Source organism: Mesoplodon bidens (genome assembly GCF_964165515.1).
Source record: "Mesoplodon bidens genome assembly, chromosome: 13".
Classification (NCBI taxonomy): domain Eukaryota; kingdom Metazoa; phylum Chordata; class Mammalia; order Artiodactyla; family Ziphiidae; genus Mesoplodon; species Mesoplodon bidens.
The window spans coordinates 43,599,749-43,616,637 of record NC_138169.1 but is presented as its reverse complement, the minus strand read 5'-3'; the positions used below and the strand labels follow the sequence as shown (position 1 = coordinate 43,616,637).

General features: G+C 38.9%; 1 protein-coding gene across 1 annotated transcript in view; it reads left to right on the top strand.

Moving 5' to 3' along the window:
• Window positions 1-1,087: 1,087 nt before the first annotated feature.
• Window positions 1,088-16,889, top strand: part of CHST9 (carbohydrate sulfotransferase 9) — a 243,896-nt gene continuing 228,094 nt past the window's right edge. The window contains exon 1 of the mRNA XM_081253337.1: window positions 1,088-1,211. The gene's annotated coding sequence lies outside the window, so the exon portion shown is untranslated. The remainder of the gene's footprint in view (window positions 1,212-16,889) is intronic.

Genomic DNA, 16,889 nt, shown 5'->3' with positions numbered 1-16,889 from the left:
CACAGGCTCCGGACGCGCCGGCTCAGCGGCCATGGCTCACGGGCCTAGCCGCTCCGCGTCATGTGGGATCCTTCCGGACCGGGGAACGAACCCGCGTCCCCTGCATCGGCAGGCGGACTCCCAACCACTGCGCCACCAGGGAAACCCGACACTTACTACTTTTAAAAAAATTAGTTTTTCTTTGTTAACGCATAGAAACTACCTGAATGCAAAGTAAGTGATCAAGGGTTATGCTAATTTTGTTTGCCCTAGTCTGTTCAAATTCTTGCTAGTATAATATTTGGAACTAACGTTTAGATTTCAACGCAGTTTCCTTTAACGATAAGAAAAAAAAATCCGTCCTGACCTTGGTCTGCCAACTTCAGCTTGCTGGATTTTGAAATGTGTGGCCTGAGAGAGCTACAAGGTCTTGGATTATTGTACAGGGCTTTTTAAGGAAGTCTTTGCCTTACGCAAACCTGCTACCAAACTAGCCGGTGGCGCATATATCCTTACTGGAATTTACTGACCTATTATTTCATATACAGATAGAGATATAGGTATAGATATAGATCTATTTATATAATAATATATATAAATAATAGATAAATCTGTCTGTAAAGCAAAAAAAATTCTAAGACTTTGGAGTCAATGTTTGCTTGTCACAACCTACTAACCTATAGATTTGTCCATCAGGTGTTTCTAGAACACTTGGGAAAGAATCTGAGACAGGGCAGAGGTGAAGAAGAGAAGGTGACTTAGGAGACAAACGCCGGAGATCACCACTCCCTGGACCAGGAGTGGGTGGCACCAGAGCCCTAGGGCTGGGAGGGAGGGCGAGTGGCCAGCAGAGGTAAGGCCAGAGAGTGACAGCCAGAGAGCGACAAAGGCGGAGACGGGGAGGCCGGCGGGCGGGCGCGCGGCTGGGGGGAGTGAGGGGTTGGTGGGGGAACCGGGGGGCGGAGCAGCGGGGCGGGGCGGTGGCGGGAGCGGGAGCGGGAGCGGCCGGGAGCCCAGGCGGCGACGCAGCCCCAGTCGGGCGGACGGGCGAGGGTGAGCGCCGCGCTCAGCGCCTCTCCAGCTCCGGCACCGCGCTCCTGCCCACCGCGCGGCCCGCGGCGGGCGGAGTCCGCGAGAGTTTGCCCCGGAGCTCGTGGAAGTTTCCCGCCGAAGCTCCGCTCCTGTGAAAGCAGCCCCTGCCGGCACCCTCCGCTCCCCTAGCCGCTCGCCAGGTAACCGCCGGGGGTCGGGGCGTGGGGGAGGGGGTCCGGGATTGGAGGGGCCGAGATTGCGGGGGCGCCGCTTGCACCCTCGGTAGGAGAGGGGTCTGGGTGGGCGGGGAAGCGCGTCCTCACCTTTCCAGGTACTTCACCTCTGATGACTGACTGCAGAAGGCATCTTTCTTCTCTTTCTACCCTAATCCCCTCCCCCCCCCATTTGAACCCACTCCCGTTCACTTTATTGATTGTGCTGAGGGGAAAGGGGGTCCGGGAGATGGAGGGGGTGCGAAGACTTGGAGAGGGGCGGCGGAGGAGGACGGTTGCCTGAACTCGGGAGCTACCTGTGTTGGATTCCTGAGCCCCGGCGGGGAGGGGCACCCTGCACCCCAGGATTCTGGTGCCAGCCCCCACTCGGGGCAAGCCAGCCGAGGTTGGAAAGAAGACGCCAGGAGGAACGGTCTTGAGTTTCTGATGGCGGTTTATCCGGCCCTCCAGCGCGTTGGGCAGAAAGATGAGCATCTCCGCTGTGATGCCCCTTTTTGCATCGGTCCCAAACTCCGAGACCTCTCAGAGGCTCTTGCTGAGGATGCGGGCCACGTGGGAGGGAAGTGCGGAGACTCGGAGCCCAGGTTCCATCCGGGCCGGGCAGAGGGGTTGGGGGTGCCCTGGGGAGGGGGCCCGAGGTGGGTGGGAGAGAGTAGGAACTGCGTGGTTGCTTTGTGGCCGCAGCTGTTACTTTCACACGGTTACCTGCTCCCCGCTTCTGCCCCGTTTCAACATCCTGCCTATCAACGTGTTTCTGTTAGGAGGCTAAAAGGTGTTATGTTTGATGTCTGTCAGGAGTTATTTCCAACTAAGTTCACAGGAGCGATGCTGGAGCGGCCGCTGGTCCTCCCTTCTCTTCCTGCTGGTCCACCCCCAACTCCCTCCCATCAGCAAACCCGTCCTGAACAGTTCCCAGGGTTTTCAAAGAGACAGGAAGTAAATCATACAGAGTGTGTGCTTGTGTGACTTTTCCCCCATTATGTTATCACGAGCAAATCAAAACACTGTGGATGTTTAGTAGGACTCTCCTTTAACAGTTTTTATAGTAATTAAGAGTGTTATTTACCAGTATTTATTTTTCTTTAGTTTAACCCCAAACATTGCGTTAATCTCTCTGTATACAGTTTTATCTGTGTTTGTCACTATTCCATTGGGTTTAAAGGACATGGACTTATTTTAGACTGACATATATATATACACACCAAAATACAGTGTGACTGTAGTTAATATTTATCTGTCTTCCTAGTTCGGTGGTCTGGCACCTGCCAATTCCAATACATAATTATAGTACAATATGCCAGTCTACCAAATTGAGAATAAGGAGATTGTTATTGCTTTTCATGGGCGAGAGTACCCTGGACTACCAGATTTTATGATTGCTCAGAGGGTTTTTAAGGGCTTCAATCAGCATGAATCAGATACACAGAACAAAATTACAGTTCTTCCCCATGTATCCAAAAAAGGATACAATACCCGGGCCCTGGTAGTTGACTCATTATTGAGGAAAAATTTAAGGCCTCTCATCACACAGAAAACATTTTGATTGAATATAGTCAATAAGAAATAGCACACATTGAATGACTTGAGAAAACAAGAAGAATTTTCCTCTGGCCTCATTTGGGTTTTATCTCTTTTATTACAGTAGCATCCTCCAGCAAATGAGCCTTGCAGATAGTTGTTGGTCTGTGGTGACTACAACACCATATTTTTTAATACAGAGGCTTGGTGACAGTCCAAAACCATAAATGTTTTAAACCATTACCAACCATCTGTTCTCTCCCACTCAAAGCGTAATGTTTTATTTTCACAGGTATCAAGACATACATCCTCACTTTAAACATTTCCATGAACATCCCAAAAGCTGTAATGGTATCTGATCTTGACCCAAGTTCAGCAACTGTTGTGTTTGGCTTATTACACTATAAGCTCCTCTCCTTTTATTTTCAATGGAAAAAGAAATCAAAAAAGTTTTAAAGCCTTTGGCCAAGGCTGGTGTATACTCCAGTGAAATCTGATTGCTCTTTTTTCCCCCCATCTTTTTATTACCAGAGAAAAGCTGAGATTAGTGCAGCTGCAGGCTCCTCCTGATGGCATTCTTTCCCTTTCTTCCTGGTCACAAGGGTAGTGTTTGGTGCTCTGAAGCAGTGCATGAAACAGCCCTATGACTCCAGAAAATTAGTGTGGTTTCCAGAAGAATGTAACATCTTCCCAGGAAGAATTGACAAAATGGGAGACTAACCTAATATTTCAAACCCCAAATTAAGTAGACCTAAGACATACACATTCTTTCCCGCACAAGTATTGGGCATGCGTAATATAGGGTATTATATAGGATACGAATAAAATGTCTATCTACATAGTATCTTTATATTTGTGTTTGGGAATCTAGATGAATTTGTATGTAATCGGCAGATAGATACACACCCTTCATTTTGTTCATGTTGTCATTAAAGCAAGATTTGAGGTTTTGAGTCCTCCCCCCATCCAGAATGCTTTCCCATTTGGGAATGTCTGCTTTATCTGGAACTGCAATGTTAGGATATTTTTATCTCTTAAAATTAAGTCACATAATAAAAATATTGTTCCTTCAGTGTGGCCAGAGCATTGGGAAATTCTTTTTACTCAAATCTGGGTGTCCCAAAGCACTTACGTATTTTTAAGGAAAAAGATATTGGCAATCTTGCTCACACTTTGCAAATAATGGTTATGTACTTGAAGACTATCAAGAACCAAAGAAAGGTGGGGCTTCTCTCTTCTTACCTGTTACACTGCTTTATACTGCCCTTGCCTTGAAGGCACAAGATTCTCCTTACTTGCTGCCAGGATAGCATTGAAAAGAATGAACCTAAGCTATAGATAATTTTGAAAGTAAAGTTGCATTTTAAAATATGGTCTAATTTAAACCTTTGGAAAAACATAAGGATGCGATTTTTCTGTGTACTAAAAATGAATTATTGAGGGGAGACAGTTTCATCACGTATAGGAAGCACTCTGAATTATCCATGTTAATGAGAGGAATAGAGGCAAAGATAATCCAAAATCATGGTTATTTACGAAGTCATTTGTGTTTGTCTTTGGAATGTATTACGCGTTTGATTTGAAAACGATTTTCATTGTTAATTGTGGGCAAGTTGCCTTTCTAATTATTTTGTTTTGTTTAGGTTAATTTTTAAATGAGCTTGCATATCTCAAACACCAAAACTGATTTATGGGGCGGTGGGGCATGTGGGCAGCCTGCCCAGAAACGAGCTGGGTGACAGAAATGGCAAACCTGGTATGAAAACTTTGAAGTAAATTATATATAACTCCCAGAGAGGTAATCAAGACTGGATTCTATATCTACTTAATGAATTTGTGTTAAGGATTAGATGTGTTCCTGGAAAAATAAAACTCCTTCAATCAAAATTTGAGAAATTCAGTCCCACTTTGCATATGACAGAGGTGATTAATATGTTTTTTAAAAGATGATAGTGCGGGGTGCTTCTGAAAACCAAATAGGAATATTCTAACTTTTAAGTCTTTTTTTTGTTTGTTTGTTTGTTTTTGTCTTATTAAGTGGAAGATTTTAAGCATGAGGTTTTCCTAAAGCATACACATGTGTATGTGTTAAGGTGATACTCCTAAGCCTTATTTATATATGTATGTTCCAAAAGCAAAAATAGCAAGTTGCCATCAGAATAAGGGGTTTGGTCCATTTGCTTTCTGCACCTAGGCTCCAAATCAAGTTTTATCAAAAAGAAGCTCTCAAGTATCTATTGTTACCAAGGACCTGATTAGATAAAGTAGCTGAAGTTCAGTAGGGCTGCCAATTTAACAGATTTCTATTGTGTTTTTCAAAAGCTCCAGGGCAAAATTTGTTGTCGATGAAATAGTTACTTGGACAAGAAGTTGATTCACAGCATAGCACTTGCTCTTGAACACCTTGTCTGTGGTCAGTGTTCAGTTGTGTATAGATTTTGTTGAATTGTTTTTGCTGTGGACTATTAGAATTTAGAAGACCTCTGTGGAGAAGGTTAGAGCTACCAAAAATATATGATTGGAAAGGCAGAGAGATAAAGTCATTTTTACTTCAAGAATTCAAAGCAAAAAAGAAAACTGTGACTTTTACAACAGGGAGCAGGATGGTACTAGAAAAGTAGATGTCCCCTTCAGATTGGTGACTGTTCTCATAATAAATGTGCTCACTCCATAAAGTGTAGGGGGACTTCTTTTTTGAGGAAACATTTTAATTTTTTTATAAGACATGGCATTTTTAAAAGACTTGACTAGACTGAGTACTTAAAAATATATTGTGGTTGGAAATATAATTGCTACCCACAGGATATATTTTATATACATTTATTAAAGGAATCAGTTTCTTCTGATCAGCGCCTGTCTTAGAATCAAAATTATGCATTTTGTGATAGAGCTGGAAAGGACCTTAAAAGTAATTTATTCCAATGCCCTTATTTTACAGTTAAGGAAATGGGGGCCCACAGTGATCCCAGTGAGCTGCTAAAGGTCACACCGGTGGTTAGTGGCAGAGTAGATACTAGAAACCTGATCTGTGCGACTCCTTATGCAGCTCCCTTGACTTAAGTTGGGTAGCTGGATGGGGGAGTTAACTCTTCCTAGCCATGATGGTATCAACTGTACACGATAGTCATGAACTGAAGTGGTACAGAAGTACACGCAGGAGGCTTGTGATTTTTCTGTCTTCTGTCATTCACTGTCATTTGCTGTGGACCAAACTGTGGTTCTCAACCCTCTTAGACTCTGTCCTCTTCTTAATAACAAATATTTTGTGTCACCCTCTTAGTATCTTGAAATGTAATTCATCAATAATATAATCACTGAATATATTTGTCATGAAAAGGAACAATACAGTAAAAGTAATTTTTAGTACAATGTGCATTTCACTATGCTAATGTTTGGGGGTGACTTCACTGGAACACATAGTAAAGAAGTCAGAAGCTTGCTTGTGTGTACATACTCTATAACAAATAAATTTGGATTTAAGACAGGAATGTCAGAAGACATTCCATATAGGAAGTACAGGAAAATGAATGGAGAATAGACTAAAAGTAGTATTAGGATAATTACAGACCAGACATGTGTATTTGGAAAGAAGGAAATGATGGTCATCATTGTAGGGAAACTATGCCAAAGTCAAGTTATAGAAAGGCAGAGTGGAGAAAACGTGGAAATATGATATTTTGCAAATGAGAGAGTAAATACTATTAATATAGTCCCACCAAAATCCCCAAACTGCTTTATGCAGCATTTTCCTGTTGTTACTAATGTAAACTCAACTTCAAGGGACTCTGCAGGCTACCCACCATATCATCAATAATAACAAATCAAATATTTCCGTGATGGAACTTATTGACAGTGCTGATACTGCCTTTTTCAGTTTATTTTCTATTAATGTTGTAGTCTATTAAGTCTAGATTTAAGAGAAGGACTATACAAAATCGTTGAATTATTCCCCACAGCAACCTTGTTGTAAACCACTGGACTTTTTGGTGCAAATTCTTAGAAAATGCTTAGTTATGATTATATACCAGATTCTACAGGTTGATATTCATTATAGGTTTAGTTCAGGGGACACTGCATGTTGTTTGGGATATTTGGGAAAATTCTTCACCAAAAAAGCCACTAAAAACCAATAGAACTCCCCTCCCTTAATGATTGTGACAAACCTGAGCCTCCCCAGTCCTTTGCAAAATATTCTCTAGGGGCTGTCTGGCCCTGATGAGAGTCAGGGCTAGATAAGCAGGATTTCTTTTAAAAATTCTTATTTATTTATCTTTTATTAAAATATAGATGATTTACTATGTTGTGTTAGTAATAACCTATAAGGGAAAAGAATCTGAAAAAGAATAGATATAGATAGACAGGATTTTCATGTTGATGTGGGTTATTTTTCATGCCCCTATGCAATCCTTACTTCTTTTAAGTGGGACCATCCCACTTGTCCGTTGGTCTCTGCCTTCAGTGGACCATGATTACAAATTTCACTGCCCATCAAACTCAAGCTCATGTTCTGATCTTTTTCTCTTTCTCACCTTTATAAAAATTTTACTTCTTCCTTATTTCTCCTAGGAATCTATCTTTCATGGATGACTATGAGTGTTGACAAACTAATGTGCAAGCTGGATAATATTTTACTTCTCGCAGGCCTTAACCTTGTGCATATCTCCAGAAAGCATTGAAGGCTTTTATGTATAGAGACAATGTATACATGCACACATATGTATGTATATGCATGTATATGTATAGATGTACATGTTTTCTGTGTCTACGTCCATATATACATACATAATTTCAGGCACTGAAAAAACAGGAAAAGGAGGCATCAATTGAGATTATATCATCAATGCCCTTGAAATAGGCTTATGCAAAGAACTGCACGGGTCCAATACTGGAAGTTGCACCATGAAACATAATGTTGTGAAGTATGTTCATAGCAGAGGCCAAAATCTGTTACGAATGCAAATAAACTGTTATATTAGAATGTTTTTGTGTTACTTGAATTAAGTGTGTCCTATGCTGGCATATGGGAGTTGGAGGGGGAGAGGTATAGACAACTCTATTGTCTGTCTCAGATGTATGTATATAGTCTGTGCACTGTTGCCACCAACACACCAACAGCTCTTCTCTTTGCATAATATATAGTCTTTGCAGAGGGATTAGAGGATTTTGAAGATTGCCCATATACACAACCTATATATGGGCAAGAGAGTATATAGAGTATAGGATCCCAGAAGCAAGGAGGAAATTGAGAGCGAAACTCAAATTTTCTTACTTATAATGGTTTGTTTACTAGACCATAATGTAAGACCTGCTCTTGGGAACTGAGTTATTATAAAATGTCATTTCAGTATTAGCTACAGCAAGCATCTTGAATTTACCAAATTGTAAGGAAGACTTTTTCTTACATTACTTTCCACAGTGGGTCCACCTAAGATGTCTTTTATAACATCATATGACTTCCTCTTTTTTCTTATTCTTTTTAAAGAAAGAAGCTTTTTAATGTAAAATCTTTTTAAAATTTTATTTATTTATTTATTTTATTTTTGACTGCGTCGGGTCTTCGTTGCTGCGTTTGGACTTTCTCTAGTTGCAGCGAGCGGGGGCTGCCCTTCCTTGCGGTGCGTGGGCTTCTCATTGCGGCGGCTTCTCTTGTTGTGGAACACGGGCTCTAGGCTTATGGACTTCAGTAGTTGTGGTTTGCAATTAAGATTGAAGTCACAGTATGTCTGTGTGTGTGTGTGTTTGTGTGCGCGTATGGGAATAACCAGTTGCTTTGACATAATCATAAGGTTTTTGACATAGAAGAACATGTTTTACTCAATCAAGAGAGGCAGGTTTTATACAAAAAGGATGCAGCAATTGTACAGAACACAATTTGATCTATGATTGTTTTGCTGTATATTGTTCATCCTTACTGGAAGCTTCTTGGTCAATTGAATGGCCCAGCATTCAACCTCAGACTGATCCCAAACTTGATTTGGTCCACTTTTGTTACAATTTCTAATAAGAGTCTAGTGGGGCAATGGGAATTGAGGGAAGATAAAATTGAGGGGGTTGGATTGTGGAGGTGATAAGGAAAATAAGGAACTTCTTTCATTTGAGCAGCACAAAGATCTATATAGGCAGTGAAATTTTATTGGAATATCTGCCTTTTCTTGTTACGCTTTTTACTCTTGCATGGAATGGAGGCAAAGATTGTGAAAGCAAAGCCCTTCTTCCTCTTTGTACCGTTGACAATGCCACACAAGAGAAAACCTTCTTTGTCAGAATAAACAGATATGACACATTCCAGTCATAGTGCCTCCTTTTTCCATAGGACCTCAATACTCCCCTAAACTGAAATCTGAAACACTAAAGAATGTAGGTATGAAAGGGAAAAATGCACCCAGTTAGTGTAGTAATGTAGTAAAAGAAATGTCAGAAGCCTCTATTGGATACACATGAAAATGGAGAACGGAATAAGACAACTTTGTCAATTCAAATGAAGAACACAACTCTTACTACTGCATTAGTTTCAGGAGCGAGAAGCTCAAAGCTCACTTAGCTTTGTGATCATTTCTGTTGTCTTTTTTGTCACCAAGGGGGTTAGAGCTGTGATCCAAAGTTACAGGTTACTTTATGCAAATACAGTCTGTGAAGATTTAGATAAAATGATGATGTTGATCGTATACTTTAAAAAAGAAGTTTCAAAATTAAAATGTGGACACAAATTTTTAGAAACATATCTCTCAATAAATTTGACTTTTCCACAGCACCCTTGGACAGTAGATTAGAATGAGGGTAGTTTCCTCCCTCCCCCCCAAAATCAATTTTCTCAACGTATTAAGATATGCTTAGGTGTTAGTGACATTATTGGACTAAAAGTAGTAACTACCAACACTCTTTTACCTTCTAGTATTTGCACTTTATTTTCAATTAGGAATTTTTACCATCAGAGGATGAGATTCTATTACTGTGACAGGATTGGCATTCAGCTGGGTGCACTGATGTGGTCTTACTGGTTATTTGTGGCTGGAGCCCAAGTTGTACAGATTATTAAATACTTTAATATTAATTCTGTACTTACATGATCACTTTTGTGACTTCAATATGGATACATGCATAGCTCTCACTTGCTAAATGTGTGTGTGTGTATATATATATATATATGTATATCTCACTTGCTAAAATGTCTAGCAAAATCATATTTTCAGATTTTGCAGATCAGGAAATTATAACAGCATTTAGAATAGAAATGGATTTGCAAATTACTGAACTCTCAATTAGCAGAGGTTGTTCTTCTAGTACCTTAGAACTTTGGTTCACTTTGACTTTTCCCAACATACTTACACCACATACTGTCCAATAAGATTCCTTGAAATTACGGGTGTATGTTTTATTCAGAGCACTCTACAAAACATGATTATGGCTCAGAAAGTCTCTCTAAATTCTCCACTTGTAGATCCAGCTCTGTGCTTGGTATTTCTTCTTGTCAGTCTTAAACATCAAATGAAACATGTCAAAATCAAACTTGTGATCTCTGCCCATCTCACCTCAACCTCCAGGATTCCCCAGCTCCCAATCCAGATTTTATCTTTGACATTCCCTCTCCTTCCACCGCATATCAAAGCCCTCACCCTGTCACTGATGTTAGGCGTCTACCTTAGGGCATCACCTAAGTCTCAGCTTTCACCATCCATTGTATGAGGGCTACTACAGGGCTTTTATAACTCATCCTCTGACATCTGATGTTGCTCCCCCTCCAAATCCATCCTCCAATAAGGTGAGAGGAGCCTTTTCAAAATGCAAATATGACAACTATCACCCCTTCAGCTACACATGCCACTTAAATGGATTACCACTGCTTTAAGATAAAGACCAAAACTGTGCACCTGATTTTTTGAAACCCAGCGAGGCTCCTCCAGTCTCATCTCTTTTGGTAGCTCCAGTCCTTCCTTCTACTTCAGCTACCTTTCTTCCAGTTTCTCTGACTCTCCCTGCTCTCTCCCATCCTCACACCTGTAAACACAGGTACCCAAACATTGCCTAGTGAACTCTTAGTTAAACCTCAGATATCAACCCAAATGTCACTTCCTCAAATGAGCCATGTTGTCCCCCTAGACTGAGCCAAATTCCCTTATAATACACACACACACACACACACACACGCACACACACATCTTTGTATGCATACATGTGTCTGTACTTGGGTATCCATATCCCTTATCACAACTAGTTGCAGATTCACATTTATTTGTGTAACTGTTTAATTAATCCTAAGGGAGGGACCTGTCTAGTTTTCTTGGTCCTTATATTCCTGGAAGATACCATAGTTCCCACTCAGAGTGGGAGTGTAATAAGTATTTGTTGAATAAATGTTGATTTGGTCATCCTGTCTTTAACCCCAAATGTGCACATGCATACACATATACTACACACAAACACACACATCCACCCACACATTCTAAGATAGATAGATAAATAAATAAATAAATAAATAAATTACTTGGAAGTTACAAGGCCCCATTTTTTACTTTCTTTGTGACCTCTCCAAATATCACACTCCTCTTTCTTCAGTTTCTCTTCCCTATCAGTGATTCTTTCAGAGGTGACTTCAGCAGTGCTACATTTGCTTAGAGAGTAAGGTTGGTCTATTGAATTTTTTACCAAAAAAAAAAAAAAAAAAGTCCAGGCATTTCTTTACATTATTTCCTCTGACATGTGAAATCACTTGATAAATTCATGAATCTTAAAAGGCTTTACTATATCAGGGATTTATGCTGTGCTGTTTGTGCATATTTTGGCATTAGTTAGTGATCTAAGATTATACCATGTTAGAGAAAAAAAAAGAAAATCCTTTAGAAGTTTTCTATTCGTATGATTTCCATATAGAGATAAAAGTAATGAAGGAGAACAAATTAAAGTAAGAAAAATAGATGAATTTGAAAGAGTAACATAAAAATCTATGTTATAAATTAAAAGTCTATATTTTTAAGAATTGCACAAAGGCTTCAAACTATGGCTAAAAAAGTTAAGGAAGCGACCTATCATACTGACTGGCACTTACTATGTTCTAGGCACTATCCTAATTATTTGTTCCTGAATTCAAATTACTGCATTAAAATTGAGTTAGTCTCCTTTTTATTTAAAGCCTTCTTGGTTGAACTAGTGTAGGGGAGAATCTGCTAAGCCTGGCACATTTTGTGCCAGAAAACAAGGAATTGTTCAAAAGGTAGTGGAGACACATCAGAAAGACATAAGAGCCAGATTTCAGGGATACCCACTGGCCCAACTTGGGATCATTTGAACATAAAAAATAATAATGTATGTTATGGGTTACAGCACATTAATAAGAAGAGCATCCATGAGCCCATAGTGTGTGTAGTATGCAGACGGGGGCAGGTAGAAGGAAAAGCTCTGTTTCACTGAAGAGTACAAGCAAATGAATAAAAGAAAGGATAGAATTATAAAGTCACTTTTTGTGACTACTATTACAAAGGATAATCCACCACTGGGTGAATGGTTGATGGGGACAGGATAGTCACAGTAACTCTACATGTCAGCCCACAGATTGCCTATTAGTTACAAAGAGGGGAAGTCCCTTTACAGGGATAACCAAGTGACCACACTTGCCATCACCGATAGTGGACAAACTGACATCGTGTACCTCCTGATACACACGTGAAGTAGGATAATCCCCTCTGAAGTTATTTTGCCAGAAATGATTCTCCTGAATCTAATCTTGAGGAAACAATCAGACAGATCCAAATTGGTAGATATTCTTCAATATAACTCACCTGGACACTTCAAAAATGTCAATGTCACTAAAAATAATCCTGGAAAACTGTTCAGTATTAAAAGACTAGAAGAAATGGCAACTAACTGAAAGATATCCTTCCTGATTAGATTCTGGATGAGAAAAAAAAACTATAAAGGATAATATTGGGACAATTGGAAGGAATCTGGATATGGGCTATAGATCATGTACAGTATTACACCCATGTTAAATTTTCTAATCATATTGGAGTCATGTAGGAGAACGTGTTTTGGGAGAGATGATATACTTAAAAGTATTTAGAGATGAAGTCTCAGAATCTCTGCCATTTTCTTTCACGTGGTTTGGCAAAAAAAATTTTTTTTTAATATGGGAAAGAGAAAAAAAATGTGGCAAAATGTTAACAATTGTTTAATCTAGATAAAGATTGTATAATGTTACTGCTAATTTTCTGTAGGTGTTTTTCAAAATAAAAATTGGGTAAAACATTCTGTGATTTTAAACCAACTATCCAACAGTTGCAATCATTGTCACGTTGTATTGAAGTGAGCTTTTGCGCTTGAAAGTGGTTTCATTGGTCAATTAGTAAAGTGTCCTCTCCAGAGTATCTAAATATCTTCATCCAGCATTCCATAATACTCACTAATTTATATTTAAACACTTAAGAAAAAGCTATCCTTAAAAATTATGTTATAGGCAGTATAGGAGACAATACCTAATAGGATACTATTAGTAAATATTAGATGAAGTAATATTTTTCCCGTTGTTCAGTTATATATGAGAACTTTTCAACATGTGAAATTTTATAGGGAAATTAGGCAACTTGGTAATACGTTTTTTCTTCTTCCATGTCTTTGCCTAACATTTGGTGCTTGCCTATAAAACAAAGTGTAAGATTACTGATGATTTTCACAGAAAGATCTACAACATAGCAGAATGCAGTGTGCAGTGTAGAATAGATCTGGCCAAGGCTCCAATGAGATTTAGGATCCAGTGTGATTCTCAACTGTACATCGTCTAGAAGGCAGGCAAGCACTATCAGTACTTGTATATTAGAAACAAGTACTTAAAAGCCCAATACCATAGATTTACAAATATCAGAAAACAGAGCTCTCTGTTAGGTCAAAAGTGAGAGTCGATTCTATATGAAGCACAAAGTGAAAGAGATTAAATTTTTAAAAAGTTACAAAATTTGTAATAAAAAATTATCTCTTTGGAAAAATTTCAACTTCAAAATAAGTATTTAAAATACTCCTCCTACCATTTAAGTGTATGATATAGTATTTGCAGTCAGGTCCCTGTAAGAATACTTTGCATGAATACTTTTCTGATAACATTTAGGGCTGCTTCGATATGTACCTTTCACTTATCCAGAACAAGTGGAGCAGTGCTTCTCGATATATGATAAAAAAAGAACTTCTAGATCTTCTTGTATCTTAAGATACAATAAACCAAAGGTAAGATTATTAATAGAACTCTTTCCCCTTATATTTCATATGTTAGTTCATAAATTATTATAAATTATAATAAGAGAAGAGGTTTGAGTTTTTGAAAAATCTGAAAGAACCAGTTTCTTGATACTGCCAGGTTATACTGTCTTGAGGCTAAATTTCGCTATGTTAGGAAGTTAAACTTCATCTTCAGCTTATATTGAGACAGACAAGTAGTTTAAACTTGGAATTGTTTTTAATAAGGGAAAAATAGTAAATTATTATGGGGAGAGAGTGGTTCTTAAAAAAGTCTTGATTATCTTCAGATAAAGGTAATAATAGCTTTAGTTCTTATACCCATTGTCCCACTACACACACCTCTGCCCCAAGCTACTCATATACATGTCTACTTATACAATGGATACCCATACTACTGTAAGGGGGACAGAATTTTAAGACGTGAGAACTGGGTAAAATTGAATTTTGTGATCTCATTAATATATTTTAATATATTGTTAATATATTTTTATTTCATATTTTAAAAAAAATTTCTAAGACCATGAACAACGTAAGTTAAAAGTTTGAGTTTATAGCAATAGGAGAAGTGAACTTTCATATAGAATTTGGGTTTAAAAGTGAACAGCTATGTGAACAATTTGTGTAGGTAATTATTAGCTGGAAGCTGTTTGTACTCTAAGTTTATTGAATATACACATATGATAATAAGACTTTGCACAAATAGAACCTTTTGATAATAAATACATGTGAAAGATTGTGCCGTGGGGAATAATTCTAGATATTATAAGTATATGGAATTCCTTGCACACAGAATGCAGAACCCTCGACCAAGTATGTAACTATTTTTTCATTCATGAAAAATAGGTCATTTTACCTAAACTCTCAGAAAGGATCAGTGTAACAAACAATGGAAAATGGTGTTGTTCTATTTATACATATATCCCAAACAGCAATCACAGAAGAAGTAGCAAAGTGGAGCCCTGTATCCTGTCACCAGTAGTGAGCTAAACTACGCTCAAAATTACAGTTATCAGAAACAAATAAATACCTAATCATTACCTGAGAAGTCTCCCCTGTCATTGTGTATTGGAATCCCTGATTGTTCGCTTTTGTGGGATCTACTCACCTGCTTAGAAAAAGTACTTTAGCAGTAAAGTAAAATATAGAAGAGCTGAGTTCTTTTTATGAACCTTGTACATTTATAACACTTCATGGAACTGTACACTCCCCCAACAGTTTTACTGTATGCTAACAAAAATAAAATGAAGTATCCTTCCAGTTCCCTTCCCTCATTAAGATTTTTTGTTACATTTTTATTATTATGCCCTATTACCTATTTCCATATATAAATGAAATTAGTGCTCAGAATCAGTCCTTTCATGCCTGTTTCCTTTTCTGAGCTACCTTGATTTATTTCGTGGATTGCCAGATTTCACTATTAAGGAGTTTATTCTAGGAGGGCTCGTGTGCACTATACTTCCTGAATTTTTACTTGCCTGATCCTCATTCCCCACCCCCTTTTCCCTTGCCCAGCACGGATGTCTTTCCTCCATAAGCCATTTTCTGATTTGCTTTTCATTTTTCAAGGGGGCTGGCAATGTGGAATGGCAGGAGCTGGTGTAGTGGGCAGTCTGCAGCTCCAGTATGGGTCTTGTCTAGAATACCCTCTCTCACCATGCTTGTTCTACTTACCCTCGAGTTTAAACAGTCAAGCCCCTAACTCAATGTTGTGATTTAGCAATCATGGCTTTCCTCCCATTGTCTCCAATGGTACACTCAGCTGGGAGACCAGTCCATAGCTAGTAAAAGTAGAAGGTGGGTGTGTTATTTTCTCTAGCCTACCATCCCCAGTCATTCTGACTTTGAGTAGGGAAGTTTCACACTCCCTAGAACCTTCTTGTACCCTCAGTGTCACTGTGCCAATCTAAGGTTGGGGACAGCCTGTTGGGACTATGATATTATTTTTAGGAAAGTTTATATCCACCTCAAGGTTTGAGAGCATATGTGAATTCTCATCATCCTCTCGTTTCTCTCTAGATTTACAGAATTTAGCAGATATGCCATGCAGTTAGTGGTTTGAAGTTGTGGTTCTTTCCTCATTTAATTGAAGATGGAGTACTTTTTCACTAATTTTTAATAGACTTTATTTTTTAGAGCAGTTTTAGGTTCACAGAAATATTGAGTAGAAGATACAGAGGTTTCTCATATACCCTCTGTCCTCCCACCCCCAGCCTTCCTCGTTATCAACTTTCTCCACCAGAGTGGTACACTTGTTACAACTGATGAACCTACTTTGACACATCAACATCACCTGAAGTCCATAGTTTACATTATGGTTTACTCTTGTCCTGTATATTCTGTGGGTTTGGACAGATTTTAAATGACATGTATCCACCATTATAGTATCATACAGAGTGATTTCACTGCACTGGTGAAGGACATACCTCCCTCTCCTCCAACCCCTATCGACCATAGATCTTTTTACTTGTCTCGATACTTTTATCTTTCAACAATGTCACAAAATTGAAATATTACAGAATGTAGCTGTTTCACATTAGCTTCTTCCACTTAGTAGCATGCATTTAAGTTTCCTCCATGTCTTTTCATGGCTTGATAGTTCATGTCTTTTCAGCCCTGAATAGTGTTCCAGTGTCTGAGTGTACTACAGTTTATTTATCCATTCACCTGGTGAAGAACATCTTGGTTGCTTCCAAATTTTGGCAGCTGTGAATAAACCTGCTTTAAACATCCATGGGCACGTTTTTATGTAGACGTTAAGTTTTCAGTTCCTTTGGGTAAATGCCAAGGAGCATGATTGCTAGGTTGTATGTAAGGGTATATTTAGTTTTGTAAGAAACTATCAAACTGCATTCTGAAGTGATGGTATCATTTTGCATTCCTGCCAGCAGTGAATGAGAATACCTGTTG